Here is a 16930-nt window from a genome sequence, read left to right as displayed (position 1 = left end):
GCTAGAAATACTTGCTTTAGCAATTAGACAAAAATAGAGTAAATAAACATAAGCAAAAAAAAGAACCAAAATGGCCATATTTGTAGATGATACAATGGTAAACTCAGAGAAACCCAGATTATCAAAGAAATTTAATTGAAACAATAACATCTGGGCCATTCCATTAGGGAATGGGCCCATTCTTGTGAGAATGCAAATAAAGATCTTTGATACTTCTCCAAAACCAAAACCAAAACCAAAACCAATAACATCTGAAAAATTAACAAATGATAAAAAGCCAACCTCATAGCACATGCTGAAATAAGCTCTAACTGCCTGACTCCTATGAGTTATGTAATGATTAGAATGACGCCACCTGCTAGAGGCTTACTGTAGAAAAGCCCTGCCATGAAGTGAAGGTCTCTGAGGGCAAGACCATGAGTCTTTTCTTTGGCATCAGGAAGTGACGTTTGTTGGTGGGAGGAAGAAGGGGGAGCTGGGCTCTCTGACTGGGGCTTTTCTTAGGAACTCTGGTGGAGATCTGAGCTAGAAATGTGCTCTCTCTTTAATAGATAGATGAATGTAGGCCTTTCTCTCTCTCTTTACCAAATTCTTATTCTCCTTAATAAATGCTTAAAAGTCCAACTCTTGCTAAAGCTTATAATTTATTGGTGACCGTTCATTAGATATTTTAGACAGAATAGCTAGAATTTTAGCCTTAGCAGTTACATCATAAACAAATTAGAAGAATAAGGATGAAATTAATTTTGAGATCCATGTATAGAACAGTATTATCACACAGTATAGAGAAGACTACAGAAGATAAAATAGACAATTTTGATTACATAAAACTAAAATTTTTGCACAAATCTAAGGAAACAGGTAGGAGGAAAACAAATCTTCGTGGCAAAATTTCTCTAACAAATGTCATATTCCCAAGACTTGTAGGGAAATGATTCAAACATATTAGGTACGGTTAAAATGCAGTGATTCTTCTGTGGATCAGAGTAGGTACATAACATACAAAAAGCAAGAGAACAAACACAGGTAGGAGCAAAGCTACTAATGTAAGGAATCACAATCTCACCCAATTGTGAAGAAAGCAGTTGGACAGAAATCGGGTAAAGAGTAAAATCTAGCAACTCTTCTGTATATACATAATAGGGTTCTCCTCCCTTCCCAAACCCCATACTATATACCAATCATCCCAGTAATTAATAAGTATACTTACTGTGAGCACTGGAGTCATATGTGAATGTGTTCTGAATTATTAAGGTCAATCCATCCATCAATCAATAAATCAAAAAGCATTTATTAAGTGCTTACTATGGGCCAGGAACTATGCTAATAACTAAGGATACAAAGAAGCAAAAACGATCCCTTCTTTTAAGAAGTTAAGCTTCGGGGCAACTAGATGGCGCAGTGGATAGAGCACCGGCCCTGGAGTCAGGAGTACCTGAGTTCAAATCCGGCCTCAGACACTTAACACTTACTAGCTGTGTGGCCCTGGGCAAGTCACTTAACCCCAATTGCCTCACTAAAAAAAAAAAAAAAGAAGTTAAGCTTCTATTGAGGTATACAACATGAAACCAACTATGTAGAAACAATATATATATATATGGGATAATTTGGAGGCAATCTCAGAGGAAAGACTCCAGCACTAACAGGAACCAGGTAAGACTTCATAGAGATTTAAAGGAACCCAGGGGAATCATGAGGCAGAAGAGCATTTCAGGAATGGGGAACAACCAGTTCAAATGCTTGGAGTTGAGAAAATGATACCTAAATTGTGATCCCAGCTGACTAGGAAGATAATAGCACTATTTTCAGAAAAAGAGGAATTAGGGACGTGGGAGGCTTTCAGGCAGTTGTGTGCTGGAAAATGTTTAACAACTTCATCTTTTTTTTAATGCACTCACAGCAAACTTTTTCAGTTTAATATGTGGTATCAACATTTTCTCCATCTTTTTTACAAAGTCTAGACAATCAAGAAAACAATAAATCAAGCCCAAGTTTGAAGCATTTGCCTGTTTCATAGGTGTGAATGTTCGCAATGAAAATATAACAATCAGCTCTCTCCAAAAGTTCCCCAGTTATGGGGAAAAGATAATGAGTTCAGTTTTGGAAATATTCTGTTTAAAATGTCTACATTTAATTCAAAATGGATTTGGAGATGCAATACTAGAAGTAAAGAGAGAGATTAGGACTGGATAAATATATCTGAAAATAATTTGCATAGAGATGATAATTGATGTCATAGGAGCTGATGAAGTCACCAAGTAAAATATTATAAAGGGTCTAGAGAAGATGGTCCAGGTCAGAGACTTGAGGGGAATATCCCTGGTTATTGGGTAAGACTGGAATCTACTCTGGGACTAAGAGTCAGGCAGATAGGAGGAGAACCAGGAGAAAACAGTGTCACTGTTTTTGTGATTACCTTGGGATAGAGAACCCACCCTCCTAAGAGTCACTTATCATGGCCATGAGGTGATCTGGAGAGCAGAATATATGATGTGTGTATGTGTTTCTGTGTATACACAAACATATACATAGCAATTTATGGTAATATATTATATGCACATCTTATACACATATATTACACATATGTATTATGCATATATATTATACACACCTCTTTTGGAGAGAGCTGATTGTTATATTTTCATTGTAAACATATATGCACATATATTAAACACTCATAAATGCAAATAATGTATTGCAATAAATTGTTATGTCTATATTTGCTATATGTTTGCCTTGCTGTTATCGTAGAAGTATCCTAGAAACTAGATGCTAATTGCCCGGAGGGAATAGAGACTAACTCACAATGGGGTTGGGGTGAATTTAGAATTTCAAAGCAAACACACTATGGAGAATGTTGAAGTATTACTGCATTAAAGATACTTGTGGTCCTGTTGGAGATAATCCCCATAACTGAATAATAAGGGGAAGGTGAGAGCCCACCCCTCTTCTCACTTCCCCATTGGTTGATCACATTTACTTTGGGGTCAGACTGTAGCTCTGAAATAGACCACTGGCCCTCATTTTGTAGAACATTGATTTAGATAACCAGGATGTTTTAAGATAAATATTGCTGTCTGTATAGCACTCCTAAAATTTTAATTATATCCTGTGAAATTTCTCCTGGAAGAGGAAATGGCAAACTACTGCATTATCTTTGCCATGAAAACTCCAAATGGGGTTACAAAGAGTAGGACATGACTGAAATGACTAAATAACAAGAAAAAGTAATTATTCTATTTATGCCAGAAGCAAATAATAGTTTATTTCATCAGCGTGGAAAATCCGCAGTGTGGGAACTTATTCTACTGATACAAATTGCAACAGGTCTCTGACTTAGTGTCAGAAGTGGGATTTGAACCCAGGTGTTCTTAAATCCATACATAGTATTTAATTTTTTATTTTCTGCTATAGCTTTTATTATAATTACGCATCTACAATGATAAATTTAGCAATTTGGGGAGGTAGATTATTTATAATATTATGCAATGCAATTTTATTTATATACTGTTCAGCATAATTAGTCTTCCAACCTTTAATTTGTTTCATTTTTTAATGCAGTGTACATAATCTGTTCTAAAGTTATATTGTCTATGTTGATTTCTTATGTTTAAAGAAACTTCTGGAATATGACTTAAAATGTATATGGCTGTAAAATTAATTTTGCCAATTAGTCTAAACCCTTCTTAAAAAATCAGCAGTGATAATTTTGAAAGAAAATACTCATGTTGAGATACAAATTTCAGGAGTTTGTACTAGATTATTTACAATGAGTTCATTGGTCAAATGAAATTGACTAATGAGAAATATATTATTTCCTTAAGTTCTAAATAGTTTACTTAAAGGGATCTCAGAGTATGTCCTGGACAACCCTTACCCTACACTAAAATAAATAAATAAAATATGATTTTTTAAACAACTTCTCAAAATATAAACTGATTTAAATTACTTCATTGTATGGAATTTTAAGGCCAGATTAACTAACATATAACTTCTCCTCTTAATAATGGTATTAATAAGTCACTTAATAGAATTCTCACGTACACATTTTCTTGTAATTCCTTGAATAGATATTTTCTAACTTTTCTTTAGAGAACTACATAAAAAAGTCAAGATACCTTAAATTAAAAACTTCTTAGTGTTTTAACTATGGCCATTAATTATCATAATAGAACTAATATTTTTAAATGTATAGATCTCCTAGAGCTCCTTTGTCTAGTTGGACCCAATCCAGAATGATCTCCCTTCAACCAGTAGTGAATAAAACACAAGTTCACACAGACCTGTTTCAATTCTGACTGTCTCACTACTGTGACTTGAAAAATGTATTCAATAAACTGTACTCACAGATTTATAGCTACCTAAAGAGACAGGATCTTTTTCCATTCTCATGCAACACACAAAAAGGCACTTTTCCAAGCCAGCCCCTCTCTATAGTTCCACAAAGTGTCTAAAATTATAGCTGAAGACCAACTTACAAGGGAGAAAACTACCATAAATGGTCCTGGTTTGGCACATCATAAATTACTTTTCCAGAAATCCAATGACTACCATGTACTTTATAGATGGCTTGAGGAAATATATGTATAGACAAGGAGCACTTTATAAAGAGCTACATTTGAAAGTTGTCTACACATGATTCATTTCAGGAACTTCCTTCTTGGTCTTTAGATTTTATTTTACACATATAATTGCCTGCAATGTTTTGTTTCCTAGGATCTGAAGATCTGGCTCTGGCTCTGTGCTCTCTTAAGTCATTCGGGGGGTGGGGGGAAGAAAAGAAGCATTGGTTACTCCCTGTGCACAAATATGTTTATGGCATTGCTTCAGTATATTTATGTTTTCCTTTACATGGTACAAGCCATAACTATATCTTTTGCAGTGGCCATTTTAAAGAGTCACAGCTGACTTTTGGAGGCAGTATCTGGGAGCTGCAATCTTAAATTGCTACAATCTGTTATCTCTTCCAGTAGAGGCACCAATCTTTTTTAATACTTTAGGAAAATTAGCCTTTTTAATATTAAGGGAACTATAAATGTGGGAGCTTCTTGCCTCTATTTATCAGCTCTGAAGTACACATATATATCAGATAAGCATATTATAATAACACATTTATATGGCACTTTCAAGTTTACAAAGCATATGCCTCACAACAATCATGAAATTAAACTGAATAAGCACTGTAATACTCCACTGCACCCTGGAGGAAACTGAGGCTTAGAAAGAATTCACATGATCATGGGTCACATAGCTAGTAAGTATGTATCAGAAATAGGCTTTGAAAGTGAGGTTTCCTGACTTTAAGTCTATAACTATTCCTATGAATACCATTCTACAATTTGTGCTTTAGAATCATTCATACTTTCTAGGTATGAGGCACATTATAGAACAATTGAATAGTATGCTAGGACTGAAGTCAGGAAGATTTGGATTCCAATTCCATCTCTGGTGATAGCTTTATAATCTTGTGCAAGCTATTTCAAACTTCTAAGTCTTAGGAAACTCTCTAAGACTTACCTTTTAAGTTATAGGATAATTGTGCAGAAAGAAACTTTGGAAACCATTGAGTCCATTACCATCATTTTACAGATGAAGAAACTGAGGCATAGAAAAATTACAGAGGGAGTAAAAAAAAAGGAGATGGTATTTCAATTCCAAACTGAGAAAACTAAATTTACCTCTCTTTCCATTGGGTTGGGACATGCATTGATGTGGGAAGCACATACTTAAGAAATCATAAATCTGTGATGGAATCACTTTGTTGGTATAGATTATATTTCTCACTATAACACTGCAACAATTACTTTAATTTTTTTTAGTTGTTTAGTTCTAGGGGAAAAGTTTCTTGTGACACAATCTTGGTGGTGATAAACCTTGGAGAATTGTGAGTGAATGCCATGTGAAATCTTGTACATCTAAATGTGTCTTTCCATAGATTTCTCTGCACTCCTGAGTAGGGGGTTGAAGGCCACTGACCTATAACAGTAAATAATTTTATCCCCTTTGTATATCACTACTGTCAAATGTGCTGACAAAAGGAGCTCACCTTCATTTAACTAGTCTCTATCAGTTGTCATGTTTCAACACTACAATTGAGTTTGTTCTGAATTACATTTCTACTGAATGATTGGATTTCCAGCAATTAAGATTGCACAGCTATTTACCTTCCTGACAACTCTGTGATTGGAGATTAGCGTCATTTTTCTGAGAGTTACATAAATTTGCTTGCTTTCCCTTTTTTATCTTTTTTGCTTTACCATTCATATTAAATCAGCACAATTTCCTCTGTAGGGCTATAACCTTTCAGCAGGAGAGCACATTCTAATAGCTAAGTCAGCCTCTTACCTTTTTTAAAAAATTTTCTTGTGGGTTACACCTACAGAAAATCTGCCATAGCACATATCCATCTGTTTGTTAGATTTTTAAAGTAATAATTTATTTCAATAATTCAGCCCTTGGTCTCAACACAGAAATTTACTTTCCATTTTCAATGGTTGTTAATGTAAGATCACTATGGAATCTTTTTTGAGGGATCGTCTTCATCTTCTGCTTCAATTGACCTGTATATGAGGCATGATTATAAATTAATTCCTTTGGTATTTTGAAATATCTGTTATTTCATTGCTGGGTATTCTTTCCATTGATACAGATCACAACTTCCTAAGAGACCATTATCAAAATTGTCATTCCATCTAAGTAAATTCATCTGATCATATACATCCCTCAACAATTACCTAGCTTATTCCTTTGACCAAAGCTTCTTAAACTGTGGGTCATGATCCCATAAGGGGTTACATAATTGAATGTGGGGGTTGTGGAAAATTGGCAACAGTAAAAGTTTGTGTATACCTATTTCATATATCTATATACCTGGGGACATGTAAAAATTTCTCAGACGAAAAGGGAAAAGTTTAAGAAGTCCTGCCTTAGACACTGTAATTAGGTGGCACAATAGGTAGAGGGCCGAGCCTGGAATCAGGGAGAATCCTCTTCCTGAGTTCAAATCCAGCCCAAGGCATTTACTAGCTGTGTCATCCTAGGCAAGTCACTTCCTGTTTTCCTCAGTTTCCTCATCTGTAAAATGTACTGAAGAAGGGAATGGCAAATAGGATATTTTTCAAGGAAAACCCAAATAGGGTCATGAAGAGTTTGGCATGACTGAAAAGTGACTGAACAATAAAATCTCTTAGATTTTAGGCAAATAGCTTGTCATTGGACTATAATAAATGCAGTTCCAGTTTTCTGAGACATACTATAGTTTGTACTCTACTGTCATAGATTTTGATAGATTTTGAGAAGTCAGTTTTCTCTGCATTAAGATGAAGAATAAGAGGAAGACATTAGTAACAAATTATAAAGTAATGTGAGTGATTCTTTTAAAATTTATTATTCTGATCAATTAGCAAATCAGTACTTAGGTTGAAAGTGTAAGATAGTAGAAAGAAACCACAGAGTCATAAATTGACAGCTGGAAGGAACTCTAGGGACTATTATGTATAATCTTCTAATATTCAGATGAGGAGAAGTAGGCAAAGAGAGGTTTTGTGGTTTGTCAGGATCACATAACTAAACAGTTATCTGAGGAAAGATTTGAACTTAAACCTTCCTTTCGATTTCAATGCCTTACCTCCTACATTACACTTCCTTTCTGAGTTGCAAGTAAATGTTTAATAAATTATAGCCCAGAGGTCCCTTTCCGATACCCCTGAAGTGTCAGCTCCATTGAGCATTCCTGTTCCCAAACCTTAGCTTCTTGGACTCTGATGTATGTTAGTTACCACCTATATCAGATGAATGATGAGAATAGGCAAGGCCTTATCCCATCATTAAATTATCCCAACCCCCACAATCAGAGGAGGGGTTGATAAGGAAAAAAAATACTCCCTGTTCCCTTATGAATTCTGAGAAACTTTTGCCTAAGAAAGAGGGAAAGAACTGAAAGAAAATTGATATGTATAGGATGTGACTTATGTGGACCAGTTCATAACCTGACACAATGGAGATTCTGATGAAAGTTAAGGAACTAGGCCTATGTTTATATATGCATGCATGTATGTATGTATATATATATATATGTATACATATGTATGATATATTTCCATAAATACACATCAAAACATAAGTCTAAGTTAGTACAGACTTTGGGAGGCTATATACTTATGCTAATGATGCTGACATTGCTCAATAGAATATTCTTGGAACTCTTTTGAAACTTTTTTCTAAACCTCTCATCTTGTTTTGCACATATTTAATACTGATAAAACAGAGTGCTGGCCCCTTCTGAATAGGAGGTGAGAACAGACGTGACTTTATTAATATAAGTACTCTTGCATGAGGTCAACTCCCTGTATGGAGGTCTATTGTCCAATTTACATAGTCTTGGAGTGTTGCTTAGAATTCTGAGAGTTTAAATTAGTGGTATCAAACTCAAATGGAAAATGCCACTAAAAAAACTCTACATAAGGACAACTGTGGGAACACATTGGCTTAAAACTCAGCATATTAACATTATAGACATTTTATTTTATTTTAATTTATTTAGTTAAATAATCCCCAATTGCATTTTATTCTGGTTCAGGTCCCATTTGGGTGTGTTTTGATCTGCATGTTTTCCATGGGGCATGTCTCTAATAGCTCTATTTTAAATTATTTGTCCAGGGTCCCACAGTCAGTATGTATCAGAGACAAGACATGAACCGATGTCTTGTTAGTCCTGTTTTTTTGGTTCCAGTCTCTACCCACTATGCTATCCCTCATATGTGTATACATATATCTACATGCACACACACACACACACACACACACACACACACACACACACAGAGGTTTTTCAAAAACCAGTTGTGCCTTATAAGGTCGTGGTAACCTTTGCTTGCGTGATAAAGAGAACAACTCTGAAGACAAGAGATCTATAGCTTCCCACAGAGACTAGTTTGAAGGACATCCATTCGCTTTCATTATATAAGTTCTGGTATTATTGGATAAAGAAACCCAAAATGAAAAAAAAAAAAACAGTAACCTTACTCTATATTCATACCTCAAAGTCTTAGTGTCTCTCTCTCTCTCTCTCTCTCTCTCTCTCTCTCTCTCTCTCTCTCTCTCTCTCTCTCTCCCCCCACATGTTTCTTTCATAAGTTTTTATTAAGGCTTATTATCAGATTGAATAAATCTTGTGGATACTTTTGTAAGTTAGAATAAATTCAGTTGACAATCTACTTGGGTGCTCATAAAGCTGAATATTCCCCATGTGCATCCTGCTGAAGATCATTTCTGAATAGTCTACATAAAAATATGAGGCCTTTTTTTTCTTTGCAAACATATTTTTATTTAATTAAATATTCCCCTATTACACATAAAACTATTTTAACAATAATTTTTTTATTTAAAATTTTGAGTTCCAAGTTCTATTTTCCCTCCCGCATCTCCCCCTTCCTTAAGAAGGCAAGCAGTTTTATATCTATTATACATGTGAAGTCATGCAAAAAAGATTTCTACATTAGCCATGTTACAAAAGAAAACACAGTCCAAAAAATATATAGTTTACAAAGTTTGCTTCAATCTGCATTTGGGGTTCATCAGTTCTCTCTCTCTCTCTCTCTCTCTCTCTCTCTCTCTCTCTCTCTCTCTCTCTCTCTGGAGATGGGGATTTTTTTTCATCATGGGTCCTTTGGAAATGTCTGGAATCACAATGTCTTGATCAGAGTAGCTAAGTCTTTCACAGTTGCTCATCCTTACAATATTGCTCTTACTGCATACAATGATCTCCTGGTTCTGTTCACTTTACTTTGTATAAATTCACATTAGTCTTCCCTAGTTTTTCTGAAACTATTCCCCTTGTCATCCATTCCTTATATTAAAATAGTGTTCCATCACTGTCATATACCACAACTTGTCAACCATTCTCCATTTGATGGACATCCCATTCATTTCCAATTCTTTCATGAGATCTTCTTCTTAAACATTTTTAAGGGTTTTGACCTTACCCCCCCCCATCTTTTTCCCCTATCAGTGCAACTCCTTTTCTTTTATGCTAGATTTTCACCTCCTTTTAATTTTAGAATATACCAACCTCTGAAATTCCAATATGATCACTAGATTATAATGATGAAACATTATTTCTATATACCAACTGAAGCCCTTTAACACATCTGATTTGATATTCTTAATGATCCTATAAGAGAAATAGGACAAGCATACACAGCTAAAAAAAACTTAATGAAATTAAGTGATTTACAATAGGTCATAGAGCTAATAAGAAATAGAGCCAGAATAGACTCACTCACAATCCTGTGCTTTCTCCAGTAGACCATTATTTCCTCTATTTATTCAAATTATTTATTATAAGAACATTCTAGAACATATATCTACGATAACAAAAGGTCATATAAAATTAACAATTCAGTAAATTATTGAGAGTTAGAGTCCATTCAGCTCTAAAAAGGTAGAACTTTGAAGTCAGATGAATGTTTTCATTCAGATATTGGACATTATGTCCACATAAAATAGATTATCATTGCTTAAAAAAATTAGTCTGTTCCTAGAATTAACTACCTTTATATCTTTATTGCCTTCAACATATTACAACCATTCCCAAATTAGTTTTAAAATTCTTGCTTCCACAATAACCAAATTCCTTAAACTCCTCAGTTAGACCCATTAACACACACAATTACTATGTACATTTCAAATTAGAGTCTTAGAGATCCCTAGTGATATTAAAGAGCACTTTTAAGAATCTAAATAGCCCCTTTTAAGGGACATAGCTTTCTCAGTTGGCACCATTGTACTGTGAGTATTCCTGTAAAAGTTACATTGACAGGAACAGAATATGTTCATACCACTTTCCAAATCACTCCATACTCCATCATCATTTATGTGTCAATATGAAGGCAGTCATTCCATATACAGAAAAGCAGATTAGCATAGCACTAGATCTGGAAGGGAACCCTTCCAAGCATGCATCAATTCAAATCCACCTATATTTGAAGTGTCTACTACATGTAAAGCACTATGCTAGTCACAAAGGATACAAAGATGAAAAACTACTTGATTCCTATTCTCAAGGATTTTACAACATTTAAACATATAAACTTCTCTCTTTGGAATTTAAAGACTTTTACAATCTGGAACCAACCTATTTCCCAACTTTATAATACATTGCTTTCCTTTACACTCACTATAGTTGAGCCAAACTGTCCTTTTTACAATATGTCATATCATGTATGGCATCACATATCCCATCTCCATGCCTTTAAGTTTTTAGTTTTTTTTTTTTTTTTTAGTGAGGCAATTGGGGTTAAGTGACTTGCCCAGGGTCACACAGCTAGTAAGTGTTAAGTGACTGAGGCCGGATTTGAACTCAGGTACTCCTGACTCCAGGGCCGGTGCTCTATCCACTGCGCCATCTAGCTGCCCTCTCCATGCCTTTAAAATAGCTGTACCTGAAGGCCTGAATTGCCTTTCCTCCTCATGCTTTCTTCTTAAAATTACGAATTTTATTCAAGGCTTAGCTTAGGTCATTCCTTCTGCATGAAACCTTTCTATGTCACTGAGGAGCTAGTATCCTTCCCCTATAATTACCTTGTCTATTTCGTATCTATTTTGAATCTTCATTTGTAAGTATGTATTATTTGTCTAGATCTTAAGTTCCTTCCAACTTAGTGACTGTATTACTTTGGATTTTGTCCAGTGTCTAGCACAGTGTTTGTCATATAGTGGGTATTTAATAAATGTTTGTTGCTTGCTTGACTGATAATATGGCATGCACACAAACAATTGAAATAAAGTAGAACATATTGAGGGTAAAGGAATGACCCAGAGAAAATATTACAAAAAATGTAAAGAGGGAAAGATCACTTTCACCTGGTCAGATTAGGGACTTTATAATATGGAAGAAGTTATAGCCAACCTAAGTCCTGAAGAAAGAGAGGGATTTTCCAAAGATAAAGATGTAACATTGCATTCCAGGTATGGAAGTTCTTAGAGTATGTGAAGGGCAAAACATGGTAAGACATGCCAATAAATGTGGGCTGGAATCAGATTATAGGAACCTTTCTGTACCAAACTGAGGAATGTGCATTTTAGCTTTTAGACAGTGCAAAGTCACTGGTGTTTTATTTTTAATGGAGAAGGAGGGATTGGTCATAACTATTTTTTTCTTCTTTGAATAGAATTTTATTTTACAAAATGTATGTAAAAACAAATTTTAACATCAATTTTTTAAAACTTTGTGTTACAACTTCTCTTTCTCCCTCCATTTCCACCCCCCACCCACAAGAACTCAAGCAATTCAAAATAAGTACATGAGTAGTCATGGAAAAATTCCCATATTAGCTAGTTGTGAGAGAAAACAGTAAAAAAAAAAAACCCAAACTTAAGATTAAGGAATTGTCAAAGAGGAAAAGAAAAAATTAAAATGTATTTCCATCTGTTTTCAGATACTATCAGTTCTTTCTCTGCAGATGGGCTGCAATCTTCATAAGTCCTTCAGGGTTATACTGGATCATTGCCTTGCTGAAAATAACCACATGCTTCCCAGCAGATCATCCCCCACTATTGCTATTATTTTGTATACAGTACATTTCACTCTGCTTCAGTTCATGTAGGTCTTTCCAGGTTTTTCTGATAGTATCCTGTTCATCATAACTTGTCTATAGTACCTTAAGCTTGACAGAGAATTTTCTTCGTAAAAGCCCAGCAAAGTAGGTACCATACGTTTTGCCATTATAATCAATCATCAGAACTATTTACTTCCATCCCACTCCCTTCCCATGACATTTACTCTATCTTCTTTTTACCTATTCCTCCTCAAAAGTGTTTTACTTCTGACTATCCTCTCCCTCACTCTGCACTCCCTTTTTCCACCCTTCCTTCCTTCTCCTCCTCCTCTCCTGCTTTCCTGCAGGGTTAAATAGATTACTCCTCCCAGTTGGGTATGAATGCTATTCCCTCCATGAGCCCAGTCTGATGAGATCAAGGTCCCTGAGCTAATTCTGTGTTCTAAATTTTTCTTCCTCCTTCCCTTCTCAACTTTCCCTATGAGATCAAGCAATTCAATATGCCATACTTGTGCAGTAATGCAGAACATCTTCATCTTCCTTGAAAGTGTTTTGCTTTTTACTGCTCTCTCCCCCAATCTGCCATTCCCTCCTTCCCTTCTCACCCCCCCCATCTCCCTCCCCTCCCTCAGGGCAAAAATATATTACTATACCTACATGAGTGTGTATGTTAGTCCTTCTTTGAGCCAATTCTGCTGATATTAAGGTAATTTGTTGGACATATGGAAGATGAATTAGAGATCGGGGAAGTAAGAGGTAGAAAATCAGTTACATTTCAATCTGGAAACATAAATTGCATCTTATGCTGTCATCAAGACCAACAAATTCATTGCAGAGATGAAGAAACTGAGACCCTGATAATTGAAATGCCTTCCTCTGAATCTCAGAGTTGTTATATGGCAGAGTCAGGATAGAACCTAATTCTTCTTACTGTAAACATCTCTGTCTCTCTCTCTCTCTGTCTCTCTCTCTCTCTTTCTCTCTCAATTATGTAAAACATTACCATATTTGTCATTTTGCATAAGAAAACTTGATTAAAAGAAAAAAATGAAAGTGAAAATTAGCATGCCTCAGTCTATTCTGTCAATATCAGTTCTTTCTTTTGTTAAGGGATAAAATTCTCTCTAAACTGTCTAAAATATCTAATGAGTGGTCGCCAATAAATTATAAGCTTTAGCAAAAGTTAGACTTTTAAGCATTTATTAAGGAGAATGAGAATTTGATAAAGAGAGAGAGAAAGGCCTAGATTCCTATCTATTAAAGGGAGAGTGCATTTCTAGCTCCTTTCTCTGATGGAGTCCTCAGGACTCCAGTCTCTTCCTTCTTCTTACCACTAGCCAACGTCACTTCCTGAAGCCAAAGAAAAGTCGCATGTTTTGCCCTCAAAGACCTTCCTTTCATGGTGGAACTTTTCTACAGTAAGTCTCCAGCAGGTGGCGTCATTCCAATCATTACACTTTGGAGGTGGATAGTATGTTTCATCTAAAGTCCTTTGGGATTATCTTGGATAATTATATTGTTAAAAATTGTCGTCATTCGCAGTTCTTCATTGAACAATATTGCTGTCCCTGTGTACAATGTTCTCTTGGTTCTGTTCTTTTCACAATACCTCATTTCATAACTGTCTTTCTAGGCCTTTCTGAAATTATCCTGCTTGTCATTTCTTATAGCACAATACTATTCCATCACCACCATATACCACAGTTTGTTTAAAATGTTTGGGTTTTATTGTTTGAATTATTTTCAACATTTGTTTTCATAGAATTTTTAGTTCCAAATTTTTCTCCCATCCTCCCTTCTCTCCCTCCTGCCCCAAACAGAAAGCAATCTAATATAGGTTATATATGTGTAATCACATTAAACATATTTCTGCATTAATGATATTGTGAAAGAAGGGTCAGAGTACAAGGGAAAAACTTCAAAAAAGAAGGAAAAAACTAGCCCCAAATTAAAAACACTATGGTTCCATCCGCATGCATAAACCACAGTTCTTTCTTCTGGATGTATCATGAAGTTCTTTGAAATTGTTTTGGACAATTGCATTGCTAAAAAGATCCAAGTCTATCAACATTGTTCATCACACAATGTTGCTGTTACTGTGTACAATGTTCTCCTGATTCTGCTCCACTCAGTCAGCATCAGTTTGTGTAAGTCCTTCCAGGTTTCTCTGAACCCCTCCTGCTCATCATTACTTTTCACACTGATTTTTAAAAACTTTGTGTTTTAGGAGGCAGTTAGGTGGTACAGTAGATAAAGCACCGGCTTTGTATTCAGGAGGACATGAGTTCAAATCCAGCCTCAGACACTTGACACTTACTAGCTGTGTGACCCTGCACAAGTAACTTAACCCTCATTGCCCTGCAAAACAAACAAACAAAAGCAAAAAAACCCCTTTGTATTCTAAATTTTCTTCTGCCCTCCCTCCTCATCTCTCCCTATGATATCCAGCAATTCAATATGTCATACATGTGCAGTTATACAAAGCATGTTCTCATTATTCAGGCTGTGAAAGAAAATAGACAAAATACCTTTTGAAAGAGGAGGTGACAAATAAAATTATACTTCAATCTGTATGCAGATAACATCAGTTCTTTCTCTATGGATGGTTTGCATTTTTCATACATCCTTCTGAAATCATCCTGCTCATCATTTCTTTCACAGTTGCTATTTCTAACTCTATTACCCTCCATCCTATTCCCTCCCTTTGATATTTACTCTATTTTCTATCTTCCTTCACCCTATCCCTCCTCAAAAGTGTTTTGTTTTATACTGCCCCCACCCAAAATCTGCCCTTCCTTCCTTGACCTCTTCCCACCCCCATCTAATTTCCTTCCCACTTTCCCTCTGAGCAAAATATATTCCTATACACACTTGAGTATAAATGTTATTCCCTCTTTGAGCCAATTCTGATGATAGTAAGGTTGCCTCACTCCTCCGCTCCTTCCCGATCATCACCTCCACTCCATAAGCTTTTTCTTGTTTCTTTCATGTAAGCTACTTTTCCACAGTCCACCTCTTCCACAGTCCACCCTTCCCCCTTAACTTTATTTTGAAGATGTCATCATGGGTCAGCTAGGTGACACAGTGGGAAAACACAAGCCCTGGAAACAGGAGGCCCCAAGCCCATATCTGGCTCCAGACATAAGACACCCCACCCTGCCTGCCCCACAAAAAAACAAGGATAAACAAAAAATAAGTGCTTTACAGATATCATCCCTTCATATTCAATTCACACCTGTGCCCTCTAAGTATATTCCTTTCAGCTGCCCTAAAAGTGAAAAAGATCTTATGAGTTAGAATTATTATCTTCCCATGTTGGAATGTAAAAAGTTTAATTTTTAATAACCCTCATGATTTCTTTTTCCTGTTTACCTTTTCATGCTTCTCTAGGTTCTTGTATTTGAAAGTCAAATTTTCTTTTCATCATGAATGCCTGAAAGTCCTCTTTTTAATTGAAGTCCCATTATTTCCTCTGAAAGATTGATTATACAGTGTTTTGCTGGGTAGGTGATTTTTGGCTGTAGGCCCAGTTCCTTTGCCTCTGGAATATTATATTCCATGCCCTCTGGTCCTTTTATGTAGATGCTACTAGATATTGTGTTATGCTTACTGAAGCTCCACAGTATTTAAATTCCTTTTTCTAGCTGCTTGAAATATTTTCTCCTTGACCTGTGATCTCTGGAATATTGCTATAAATTTCCTAGAAGTTTTCCTTTTGAGATCTCTTTCAGGAGATGGTTAGTGGATTCTTTCAATTTCTATTTTACCTTCTGCTTCTAGAACATCATGGCAATTTTCCTTGATAATTTCTTGGAAGATGATGTCTAGGCTCTTTTTTTTTTTTTGATCATGGCTTTCAGGTAGTGCAGTGATTCTCAAATTATCTCTCCAGGATCTATTCTCCAGAGTAACTGTTTTGTTTGTTGGTTTGTTTTGTTTTTAGTGAGGCATTTGGGGTTAAGTGACTTGCCCAGGGTCACACAGCCAGTAAGTGTCAAGTGTCTGAGGCCAGACCTGAACTCAGGTACTCCTGACTCTAGGGCCAGTGCTCTATCCACTGCACCACGTAGCTGCCCCAGGCCAGCTGTTTTTCCAAGGAGATCTTTCATATTGCCCTCTATTTTTATATTCAATTAGATTTGCTTTAATGTGTCTTGGTTTGTCATAAAGTCACTAGCTTCAATTTGCTCAATCCTAATACTTAGGCAATTATTTTCTTCAGAGAGCTTTTGTATCTCCTTTCCCATTTGGCTCTTCAAGCTATTGACTTTTTTCTCATGATTCTCCTGCATTGCTCTAATTTCTCTTTCCATTCTTCCCTCTGTCTCTCTAAATTTTCCTTCTATCTCTCCTACTTTCTCTTCAAAGTCCCT

This window comes from Dromiciops gliroides, chromosome 6, assembly GCF_019393635.1.
Source record: "Dromiciops gliroides isolate mDroGli1 chromosome 6, mDroGli1.pri, whole genome shotgun sequence".
Classification (NCBI taxonomy): Eukaryota; Metazoa; Chordata; class Mammalia; order Microbiotheria; family Microbiotheriidae; genus Dromiciops; species Dromiciops gliroides.
This window is presented reverse-complemented; position numbering follows the sequence as displayed.